This window comes from Polypterus senegalus, chromosome 10, assembly GCF_016835505.1.
Source record: "Polypterus senegalus isolate Bchr_013 chromosome 10, ASM1683550v1, whole genome shotgun sequence".
In the NCBI taxonomy this organism is placed as follows: Eukaryota; Metazoa; Chordata; class Cladistia; order Polypteriformes; family Polypteridae; genus Polypterus; species Polypterus senegalus.
Genome location: NC_053163.1, coordinates 11,823,232 through 11,836,322, shown reverse-complemented (window position 1 = coordinate 11,836,322; position 13,091 = coordinate 11,823,232). Strand labels below are relative to the sequence as shown.

Genomic DNA, 13,091 nt, shown 5'->3' with positions numbered 1-13,091 from the left:
TTGTGCTTGGAGATGATGATCAGAAAAATGCCTTCTAGAAATGGACAATGCTCATTTTAGAGTCAGTCATTCTCCACTCTGCTATATCCTAACACAGGGTCACAGGGGTCTGATGGAGCCAATCCCAGCCAACACAGGGCACTAGGCTGGAACAAATCCCGGGCAGGGTGCCATCCCACCCAAGGGTGCACACACACACACCAAGCACACACTAGGGACAATTTAGGATCGCCAATGCACCTAACCTGAATGTCTTTGGACTGTGGGAGGAAACCCACACAGACATGGGGAGACCATGCAAACTCCACGCAGGGAGGACATGGGAAGCGAACCCAAGTCACCTTACTGAAAGGCAGCAGTGCTACCACTGTGTCCCCGTGCCACTTTAATTTTAGAGTACAATTTTCAAATTTTTTTTTTAGGAGGCAAAAAAGATGGACAAAACAAATTAGAAAAATGTGGAAGTTCTCTTCATGCTTTTGGGGTACAGATGGGATGTTTGCTCTGAGGGTGTTGATGGAGAAGTAATGCCAAAAGGAGTTGCATTGTGTCTTTGTGGACTTAGAGACAGGGTGCCTCCAGACGAGTTGTGGTATTGTATGAGGAGAGGAATGAAAGTCAGTAGGACCACCAAGAGAGAATACATGTGTGTAAATGAGAGGGAGGTCAGTGGAATGGTGAGGATGTAGGGAGTAGAGTTGGCGAAGGTGGATGAGTTTGAATTCTTGGGATCAACAGTACAGAGTAATGAATAGTGTGGAAGAGATGTGATGAAGAGAGTCCATGCAGGGTGGAGTGGTTAAAGAAGAGTGTCTGGAGTGATTTGTGACAGATGGGTACCAGCAAGAGTGAAAGACAGTAGTGAGACCAGCTGTGTTATAAGGGTTGGAGATGGTGGCATTGACCAAAAAACATGAGGCAAAGCTGGAGGTGGCAGAGTTAAAGATGTTATGATTTGCATTGGGTGTGTCAAGGATTGTGTTGGTTTGGACATGTGCAGAGGAGAGTGCTGGGAATATTGGGAGAAGGATGTGAAGAATGGAGCTGCCAGGTAAGAGATAAAGAGGAACACATAAGAGAAGATTTATGGATGTGATGAGAAATGACATGCAAATGATGGGTGTAACAGAGCAAGATGTAGAAGACAAGAAGATATGTAAAAAGTTTATCCACTGTCACGACCCCTAAGAGGAGCAGCTGAAAGAAGAAGAAGAAGAAGATATTGACATCTGATTATAATATAATTAAGATTATTAATGGTGAAACTGCTGTCTACCTGGATGACATAGTCATCTATTCCAGCACCTGGGAAGGACACATACAGCATGTCTGGACAGTGCTCCAAACACTAGCGGAAGCCAGTCTCTGCATCAATCCGAAAAAATGTTTTTGCAGAGACCAAATATTTGGGCTACCTGGTTGGTAGTGAGGCCACAGTGTTCAAAAGTCCACACCATTCTCAATTGGCCCCGTCTGAAGACCAAACGTCAAGTCCAAGCCTTCCTAGGGTTAGCCAGTGACTACTGCTGGTTTGTTTCTTACTTCTCCAAGAGGACGACGCCTTTGACAGATTTAACAAGGAAGTGGGGCCCTAACTTTGTAGTATGAAACAATAAGGCTAACGCTGCATTTTGTGACCTTAAAGAGGCCCTTACATCAGCACCAGTGATGTCAGGAGTGGAGACCTGAGCAGGTTCCTCCTCATTCACGCGCCAGCCTCCATTCGAATCGCTCTGTCTCTCACCATATTTTGTCGTGTATCTTGCCTCCACTTAGCAAGTGATGCCTGATTATTTATTGATTTTTATAGTTTGTCCTGTTTCAATACTATGTGGGCGGAGCTGCAGGGGATGTCTAGTGTATATATATATATATATATATGTGCATATATATATATATATATATATATATATATATATATATATATATATATATATATATATATATATACAGTATATTGTCACACACACATGTTTAGGAGACAACTAAAGGGCTTGAGTACATGTAAGTCCACACTGGACCAGGGGTGGCGAGGTGCACTAATTCTCCCTCTCAATCTTTTGCAGACCATTCTAGGGAAATCCTGCTCGGCTCTGGGGAAGCCAACGACGTCACTTCCGGTTCTGATGACATCACTTCCTCTACTGGCTTTTAAAGCTGCCATCTTGTGTATAATGAATCAGTTCTGTTTTGGACTCAATTGTGTGAACATGTCTATGATTTTGCAGCAGTTTTGCAGCCAGGAAAAATTATACGGGTGGCTGCCCCAAACCTTTGCAATGTCTTATGGTGTTTCTTCTTACAATATAATTATATATATATATATAATTAGTAGACGTGTAGCATCCTTATATACAATATCATGTATGTCTCTAAACATGAGTCCAGTGATAATGTCAGACGACTGGGAGGACAGAAAATACTCCACTTAAGCCAGACACAAAAACAAAATCTTCAGAGTTTCCAAGGCCAAAAGATTTCCTGGCTCCCACTGGGAACTCTACCTAACACAAATGTTCTTAAGTCGTTCCTCCTTGTTTCCAAGCTTCATCTCAGAGGATTTGGTGCAACTGAACTCATGACAACTGGGTAAAAATGACTGGGAGTGAAGGCGGCTTCTGACCAATCAGCAAAAGACGAGAATTTATTATTTCTTTTGCAACATTTGGAATAGTCAAAACTGAACAACCATTCCATATGTTTATATTGAATAATAAACCACATAAATTAAGGTCTGTCACATTCAACTATATGCCTAAGGATCCTTAAATGCTAGGTAATGCTAATGTTAATATTCTGTAAAGCATACACAATTTTCAAAATAAATGTTTGAATGCTTACTCCTTATTTTTAGAATGAAACACAATGAAAAAGGATTTGTCAACAGGTTGTGCAGAGGGACCATGACATACCATTAAAAACACACTACAAAGGACACAGCTATCAAACATAAACTTAACATAGAATAAGCATAATGTGAAACATTAGATCAAACATATTAGACATAAAAAAATTAACCAACATTTAGAGTTGACTGATGATTGATGCAAATGCTACCTGATCATCCTATGATTTAGGCACATGGATGTTCATTAAAATTGAACTTGTTTAGAAGATTAATAGCAGTTGGAATAAAATAGTATTTCAGCCGTTTGCTTTTTTTTCTAGGAACCTTGAACCCGTGACCTGAAGGCAAAAAATGAAACTGAGAATGTAGTGGGTGAGTCCTGTCTGACTAAATACGTTCTGCTTTCCACACTAAACAAGACACACTTGTCATCAAACGTCCATTACAGCGCACATAAACACAGTGCAGCCATAATTAGTTTCTTAAAAACAATGTAGAAAAACAGAAAATAAATAGTCTTAAAGATGTTAAACTCAAAGTATATTGATAGTTAATTACTTGAGTGTTTGTTGTGGTCTGAATATAAAGTCTTTTAAATAAATTTAATAAAGAGATGTTATGTTGGGTTGTGGTGAATTATATTATTTGAGGTAAAGTGCAATTAATTTCAGATTATCTGCGCACCACTGACTGTAAAGTTGTTCAGTAACTGCATCAAACGTTTAGTCAGCTATAATCGAGAAAGAGTTTAGATGATTTCTGTTTTTGGTTATTTGCCGTAACTTATAAATCACACATTGTACAAAATATCTGCTCTTCAGCTGCGGTCGTTTCCTGATTTCTAACCCGAGTGTCCTCTACAGGTTGCTAGTATAACCTGTTAGTTTGTAAAGTCCTGAGGAGACTGGCCCAGTCACTATTGCCCTGCCCCTGAAGTTGACATCCACCCCAGAGTTGTTACATCAGCTAACTCCAGAGGAACAACCGACTTGTGCATTTCACGTTAACTTGTCTACAGTTACTTATAATTGATGTGAGACTTCACAAAAAAATTCCCATCTGCAGCAGGATTCATATCATATTTATTCTATTTCAAGAACATGTCCTAAATGAAATCAAATGTGTGTCCATATTAATAAACCACACAAACACAAACATTTATATAATCTTGAAGATATGAGTGGCATGGAATTGTATTTTAATAAATAATTATTTGGACATCTTCTCTTTCTTATTGTTCTTATTGGACAACTTGAGGTGATTGCAATTTCTACAAAGAACTTCAGCTAAAGAATCAATGAAGTCACAAGTTGAGTCTAATTATTCAATACCTCTGTAACACAAACTGTACAATACTACATGTATTAATGGCAGCATGCTGTATAATACGGCAAACGCATACTCCAAGACGAAGCACAATGAAATGGAAGTGCAACACCGACAATGCAGTGTTCAGGTGTTTTTTGATTTTGCCGTTTGAAGTTAACATTGCCATGCTTACAATGCCACTTTAAATTGTTCTGTGTTAACTCGCCATTATGAAAAATTCAGGAGATATATTTATACCTCTGGTCTCTCTTTCTCCTCCCTGGGGGATTTTGGGCTGCAGAGGCTCAGTCCACTGCCTGTTTCCCATCACTGACCCAAGTGCACTTGTCTGCCTTTAGGACCAAAGCACAAGGGCATTCCACCTTTTCGTTGTGAGAAACAGAGAAAAGGTAACAATACCAATATGCTTTGTTAAAGATAACACTCTTAAAAACACTGGTTCTGTAATGGCATTTTATGGTACTTTACTGGGTTGTGTGGTTCCTCATAAAACTATTGCTGACAAAGCACCATTTCATTATGGGAAGGGTTCTCTGCATATGAAGGTGGCTCTTAGTGCTTTGAAAAACTTCCTAATATATGGAAAAAAAGTAAGCATTTAATGTATGGTAGGCTACCTGGCAGGACAATAACAGATTATGAAAACTTGAAGTTAGCCTGTGTGATTGTACTGAATACAGCAAGAGTTCTTTAAAATCATGATCTACAGTTATTTTACAAATCTGTTATTCATGGTCATTTACTGCATGTAAATAAATATGATGTTCTTTCTGGAATCTTAGTGTGATGGGTCTTTGGGGAACCAAAAATGGTTTCACCTGCGCATCCCTCTGAAGAACCACGCTGGCACTTTTAGTTTTAAGAGTGTAGGCAAGGCTGGATTAAAGCCTTTAGTGGTCCTAAGCAATTATACGATTTTGGTATCCATATTTTTTGAAGTGATACAAAACTTACAAGATGGTAAATAATATTTATTTTACAGTTTTGTACCATATGGTCCATGGTAAATCTGGCAATGGAAAATGTCTGTAGTGTCATCTTCTCTTGGTGCCTTAAGCATGTGCTTCTTTTGCTTAATGGTTAATCCAATCCTGAGTGTAGCCTATTGTTTAGGATCCCACACAGAAATACAATGCTGTCTATGATAATTATTTGCATTAATCAAAAAAAAGTCTATACTGAATATTGGCGTACTGGTTGTGCTTCTTCATATGATGCCCTTATGTGGAAGTTACTTGTAATGGCACATAATGACTTTGATTATAACACCAGGTTTTTAGTTTCTAGGTTCTCCTCCACTGTTAGAGATTTTTTCACTACTTCTCTTTCACGATACAGCATTGTCTACCTTTCAGATTAAGTGCATTATGAGTTTTCCATGACTGTGAGTTCAATGGGGTGCCCACAGGTGTGAGTAAAGCATTGTCTTACCCCTGGAGAAACTAACAAATCATAAGAGTGGAAAGTGTTATCTGTATGCTTCTCTCAATGAAAACACTTAATTTCTTACCGTTCCTGTGGAAAATGTATTGAGTTCTCATGAGACTGTTAGAGTTACTATTGAAATCCATGGCTGCAGCCTACCAATACATTAAACTTAAAGATAGAGTATCATGGTGCAGGATCTGGTATGCAGAGTCTACCTGCAACTTGACCAAAACCGGGGCAAAATTACTAATAGGGTGTGTAACAATTCTGTTTGTGTTACGCTGGATGATGTTTTAACTAGCTTTTTTAAGTTTTCTCAGTGTAACACTGTTTCTGTAGTGAAAATTGCAAGATAGTAGGCACAGGCTAAGGATACATCATGCATGACATGTTTTGAAAAATGCTAGTCAGAATTATATTTTTCATTAGACACCAGGAACCAAACATTCTACCAAATGCTTTTTATGTATTTCGGCCATTGGAGTCTTGCATGTCATGCACTGTGATGATCAGCTCACCGGTGACAGGTCAGCATGGACCAATCTGCTGAATCCAGATCAATGCACCAGTGAGATTACTTCTTATTGACAGAATTATTGCTTGAACACAGAGAGCATGCTCACCTTTGATATCGTAACTATTGATAGCAGTAATTGTTGTGTCCTTATCATGTAGTTAAGAAGAAATAATAAATATGGGAATGGTGCTATATAAATAAAAAATTGTTATTATTATTATTATTATTATTATTATTATTATTATTATTATTATTATTATTATTATTATGGGAACTAGTCTGCGTGAGAACTTTTAATGTTATAAAAGCCACAGCACTGCATTCAGGCACTTCAGAGTGGACTCTCTCAGCTGAGCACTGTTACACATGAAAGCTGTTTTTAAGCAAAACCAAAAGAACAAACATTAGTTATGCTGCACAACTGAATTTTTTTAAATGAGTAGTAATTTAATTATTTATTTGTTCACATCTTTGACTCCATACTTCCCTGGTATTTAAATGTCTTCATTTTGACTCTAATTTGTTCCCACAGTTCAAAAGCATACAATCTGTTCCTTTCAGGGAACTCTAGAAATGTGTATATGTGAGTGTGATACTGGACTCGAAAGGACTGACATCCAATCTAAATCGAGGCCCTGTCATTTATTTGTTGTTGCTGACAAGCAGCAGGCTCGAGTAAAGAGACTGAATAGTAAGGGCTGATGCTTCCTTATCCAACCCACTATATCCCAACCACAGGGTCACGGGGTCTGCTGGAGCCAATCCCAGGGCGCAAGGCAGGAAACAAACCCTGGGCAGGGTGCCAGCCTACCACAGGGTACACACACCCACTAGGGACAATTTAGGATCACCAATGCACCTAACCTGCTTATCTTTGGACTGTGGGAGGAAACCCACACAGACATGGGGAGAACATGCAAACTCCACGCAGGGAGGACCCGGGAAGCGAACCAAGGTCTCCTTACTGCGAGGCGGCAGCACTACCCACTGCACCACCATGCGGCGCTTTCTTTACATATATAAAATATAAATTTATATAAATGTAATACAGTACCTGCCAAATACTACAAACAGTACACAACACATGTTTCTCCATAATTGGGTCTCATTTTACCCAGCATTTGCACATTCTATTGAAGTGAGCAATTTCACTGCCAACAACATGGCACACCGCCATACTACCACTGAGATGTGAGAGCTTACCTTGATGAGAATTTGTCAGAAAAATGCATATGACGAAGAGAAGCAATTGAGTTTCCTCCACGCTCTCCTGACTTAACAACGTTGGACGTTTATCTGTGGGGACCCTAAGGATGTTGGTTAATCTAGAAAAACTGCTACACTGGCCACGCTTCCAGAAGAAATTGAAATGGTTTGCGTATCAATATCACTGGACACTTTGGCCACCGTTGTTCGAATCCGAGCGGTTCTTCGTGTCGTAGGTACAGCAACGCGCTGTAGCAGCGCAGGCTCCCAACCTCTCTCTCTCTCTTTTACCCCAAAAAACTTCTTTTTTTCCTTTTGCCACTAAGAGAACGTTTTTGTTAATGGTATAATGGAATAATTAGGCACGTACATCTCCAATTAAGGTTTTTTTTTTTTTTCATAATCATGAACGCGGGCCACTGTCCCGTGTGTGCATGACACTCCCCGCGAAAACGTCCGTGTTTTAACTGCTGCTGGTATATCAGTGTAATAAATAAATAAATAAATAAATAAATAAATAAATAAATAAATAAATAAGCAGTGGCGCCCTAGGCGGAGGCGGAAACGGAGCTGACTTTACATGTCGATACCTTTCCAGTAATAACTTTCTTGGTGAAAGGATATTTCAGGTTTTGTTGCCTATATCGTCAATAATATAAAATACTAAAAACTTTTAAAGACACATAACAGCTAAAACACTGTACTTGATCAAGATAAATAATTGCTCGTATATTGTTGAGGAATAAAAAGATAGATGACAAAAAATAAAGCGAATAAATACATGAAGATCGGCAACTATTTCTCTATCCATCCATTTTCCAACCCGCTGAATTTCTCAGTTACATTAATTTAAGATTAATCAGATCTCAGATGCAGGAGGTGCACTGTGAATTCCGTCCAGGTCGTGGAACAGTGGATCAGCTCTTAACCCACGTGAGGGCTCTGGAGGGGACATGGTGGTCCTACCAATCGGTATACTTTTTTCTGGACTTAGAGAAAGCGTACCGTGCTCCTTGATGGATGCTGTGGGGGATGTTGGGAGAGTATGGGGTTATGCATGGGGTGTCTAATAAGGGCTACTCTGACGCTGTATAATCACAGTGAAAGTTCTGTCCGTATACTGGGAAAAATACCAATGCTGTTTTTAGCGGGTATGGGACTCAAGGGTGTTTTGTCTCCTGTCCTGTTTGTGGTTTTCATGGACAGAATATCAAGGCTAAGCCATGTCGGGTTTCGGGGTATGGGTCCAGTTCGGTGGCTTTAGAATCGCGTCACTGGTTTTTGCAGATAATGTTGTTCTTTTGGCTTCATAAGGCTGGTATCTCCAGCAAGATTTGACACGGTTTGCGGCAGAGATGAGGATCATCACCTCAAAATCTGAGGCCATGATCTTCAGGAAAAGTGTGCACTGTCCTATCGGAGTGGTAGTCGTGTTACTGCACCACGTGGAGGACTTTAAATACATCGGAGTCTTGTTCACGAATGAAGGGAAAAGAGATGGTATTGACAGACGAATTGGGGCGACGAACGCAGTTTTTCGGTCGTTATACCGATCCATTGGGTAGGATGGAGCTGAGTCAGAAGGCAAAGCTCTTGATTTACCAGTCGAACTAAGTCCCGATACCTTCACCCATAGTCATGAGCTTTGGATAATGACCGAAACTTTTTTTTCAGTCCGAAAGAATGAGATCACAGGTGCAAATTATCTTTCTGGGCATGGGGATGAGCTAATTGAGGTGATTCGGACATCTGATACGGATGCCTTTTGGACGCCCCCCTGTGTAGGTTTTACGGTCACGACCAGCTGGAAGGAGACCCCAGGGAAGTCCCAGGGCTCGTTGGGGGGATTATATCTCACGATGGCATGGGAACGCATTTGGATAATACGGTATAAGCTGGCAAGACAAGGATGAAGTTGGATACTCGAAGCTCCTTATTCCCTGGCTACTTATTCGCTGCTCCTATTGAAATCCAGTCAATTAATTCTGACACTTTGTGCAGACTTTGTCAAGCTGCAGTTGAGCTTTTCCTGGCCCAACGCGGGTACCTGTGTCAAAAGGCCTGGCAAAGTTGGCACACTCCTATATCTAATGAATGGAATGTGCTGTGATGTTTAAAGGGCAGCGTAAAGGGATAAAAAGAGTTGGACGACCATCGAGCCGGATTCTAATAAACGATAGAAAATGGATGGATGGATTAAATTAAGTTAAAGTAAATTCGAAAAGTTTCATCTTGTGCACCTCGCACATCCCAAGACATTTGAGGGCATCTCCTGTCACGAAACGTTAAATTACGTGCCTGCGCGCCTTTCACCACCTCTTTAAATAAATATAGAAGTTTCACAAACCCAAACATCCGAAAACATTGCGCCGTTGCCTGTTAAACAATTATCTTTCGAGTTTCAGTATAAAACGGCGATAGAGTCCAAATGCTAAGCATATACGAGCAGCTGCGATTTACTTTCTTTCTAGACAGCCCTGCGGCAAAATAAATATTCAGTAGCTTATACTGTGAAAAGTCTATGAAAAAGTAACTGTAGACTGCACTTCCACATTTACACAAACCCATCTTGCTTCATTGTATTCCCATATTTCCCGTTACAAAACTGAAATGTAAAATAAAAAAAAAATGAAATGAATAAACGTGCTCGAGTGGGAAAAGTGTGACACGATGTTCGTTGTTTAAGAGTATGTTAAGATTTTCTTTGCCCAAAACAGAAAGAAGCATAAATTGCAAACCTTTGTTCTCTTTTCCTTATCTTTGCAAGTCGCAGTGTATGATTCCTGCAGAATATTCTGGCTCTCCAATTCCCTTGTGGTTCACAAAATCAAAGTCACACAAAATATATGAGAGGATATCCACTTTTAGTTTCAAAATACAGGTGAGTGTTGTCGTCATTTATAAGAAATTGCCACTTTTCTCAGAAGCCATATGATTTGTTTTAGGAGCCACTGTTGAAAGATGGGTAGCTGCAGCCTGCAATACCTATGAAGTAGATCAGATACAGGTCAGGTAACCCTCCCACAACCCTAATCAAGAGGAGGTCGACTTGTTCATGGAACTGCAAACATTGTGCGGTGCTGAGCTGCGGGGACTGTGGCACTCAGTGGTCCTGCTTGTGACTGGTGGTTTGCGGAGTGTCTCAAATGTTTTGCACTGCCATTCTAATTGTGTTCCTCTCTGATGAATACCAGGCAATGTTGGAAGTTAAGCTCCAGACCTTATGCAAAGACCATCACAGAGTCTCAGTGACTTTGTCTTTGAATTCTAGGCTTTGCGTCTTAAGTGGCGTTCTAATATACGCCAGTATCATGTCCTTGATGCATGTGACCCTTGGATGGCAGCCTCACTGGTGTGGGGGGATCGTGAAATTGGTTGATGAGCTGGTGAAGTCGGGGTTCCAAGTGTACAAGGCAGCCATCAGGGTTAATGGGTCTTGACAGGGTGCCACACCTTGGGAGGTCCCCAGTCCCAAACCATGAAGAAAAGTCTTAGCGGAACCCCGTCCCAATGTCACCTTGGTGCCAGCCACCTTCCCTCTTTTAGTGGTTTCCATACAAGTGTGAGGAGTCATGGGAGTGGCAGTCATAGATACTTGCAGCATTTACACCCTAATAAAATACAGCTTGTGGGAGAAACTTAAAGTGCCTCATGAGCAACTTAGGGAAAGTGCAAAAGTAAAATTATTTCTCACTATTGGAAGGCACCTGGGACACAGGGCAATGTTCCTTTGAGGCTCTGCTTGCATGAGATGCACTGTGAGACTAAAGTGTATGTACTGTAAGACCACCCCCTGTCAATGCCCCTGTTATTAGAAATGGACTCACTAATGTTTGTAGGGCTTACCATTTACCTGTTGCAGCTGAAGTATGAGTTGCTGGGGGTTGATGTCCATCAGTTCAGTTTGAAGGCTCAGAGCTATCTGGTTTGGCCTAACTTGTATTATTACTTTGCACATATGGTTGACGAGTCCAGCCCAGTAGAGCAGGCAATTCTTGAAGAGTCTGAGCTACAAGCTACAGTCTGAGTAAATCCCTACAGATTTTATTTTTTCTCCAGCCGTCTGGAGTATTTTTTTTCTGTCCACCCTGGCCATCGGACCTTACTCTTATCCTATGTTAATTAATGTTGACTTCTTTTATTTACTTACTGTGTCTTTTATTTTTCTATTCTTCATAATGTAAAGCACTTTGAGCTACTTTTTGTATGAAAATGTGCTTTATAAATAAATGTTGTTGTTGTTGTTGTTCAGCCAATGTATAGGAGGTTTCACTCAGTGTAGTCGGACAAACTAGGTGGTTTGATGTGGTGTGTCATCACATCCACACAGTCAGCCAACTCCCTGAGTAGCACAGGGCTTCTAGAGGTCACTGTGAAAAGTGGAATAATCAAGGAGTGGGTCGACCAGCTCTTGGCAGAGGGGATGATTGAGCCTTTCACTTTGCTGTGGGCTAGACTTGTTGTCCTCGTCACAAAGCCCAATGGGATCTACTGATTTTGTATTGATGATAGGGAGCTGAACAAGAAGACCCATAATAATGCCTACCCCATGCCACTCATTCATGACATCTTAGAGTCCTTGAATGGAGCAGCCATGTTCAGCTCTCTGGATTTGAAGTCCTGGTATTGGCAGGCAAGGTTGGGGAAAGAAAGTATGGAGAAGACAGTCGTCATTACCCTGGAAAGTTTGTTCCAGTTCCTGGTGATGCTATTTTGATTAAAAAATGCAGGGGCATCATTCCAATGGCTGATGGAGCAGCTTCTCTGGGGGCTCATCAGGCGACATGCCTTTTATACATAGATGACATTGTTGTGTTTTTCCCATCTATTTCACAACACCTAAAGGACCTTAACACCATCTCCCGGCAACTGCACAAGTATCTTGTCATGCTCAATAGAGGGTACAAAGAAGTGTTTGGTTCTCAGCAAATGGGGTCCAGCTGGACCAAAGTTATAAAAGCTCACTGTGGAATACCCAGTGCACCAGGAGGTAAAAAGTTACCAATGCTTACTGGGAATGTCTGGGTGGCTCCACAAGTTCATTCAAGGGTTCGCTGACATTGCAGCTCCACTATTCCAATTACTGAGGAAGGGGTCCCATTGGAAGTGGTCCAAGGCATACCAGGACTCCTTTAATGCTCTGAAGAAGGCCTTGTCATTGCCACCAGTCCTGACACAGCCAAATCCAACATTGACTTTCCAAGTCCACACAGATGCAAGTGACCTCAAGTTCAGCACTGTCCTCTCCCAAATTGATCAGGGGGAGAAGAAGTCATGGTGTATGCCTCACAGTCCCTAAACGCAGTGGCGGTTCTACATTAAATTCCTCCCCGGGCGAGACTCCCTCCCGGCGGCCCCAAAAAAATAACATGACAAAACTACACATTTTGTACACACCACACGTTTTATTGTAGTAATTCCGTCATTCCGTAACAGACCAATTTTTGCAAAAAAATAAATAAATAAACTGCTCATAACTTAATTATACTCTGTACAAACCAATATTATTTAAGAAAAAATATTTAAAATTATTACGAATAATATACAAATAAAATATAGAATAAATCACACTAAAGAAAATTAAACTATTTTACTGCAGAACAGAAAACACAAACTGAAACTAAAATCTGACATTTCTGGCCTTTCTAGATGCAAAGTCATCAATAATGGCATCATATGAGATATGCTCCCCTACTGAATGATTAATGCTTATGACAGCAAGGCCAGTGAGCCGTTCCTGAGACATGTTTGACCTCAGGTATG

At 40.7% G+C, this 13,091-nt stretch overlaps 1 protein-coding gene across 1 annotated transcript in view; it reads right to left on the bottom strand.

The window, feature by feature from the left end:
• Positions 1 to 10,150, bottom strand: part of LOC120536712 (interferon-induced very large GTPase 1-like) — a 36,454-nt gene extending 26,304 nt beyond the window's left edge. Inside the window, exon 1 of the mRNA XM_039765166.1 lies at positions 10,067 to 10,150. The gene's annotated coding sequence lies outside the window, so the exon portion shown is untranslated. The remainder of the gene's footprint in view (positions 1 to 10,066) is intronic.
• Between the last annotated feature and the right edge of the window lie 2,941 nt (positions 10,151 to 13,091).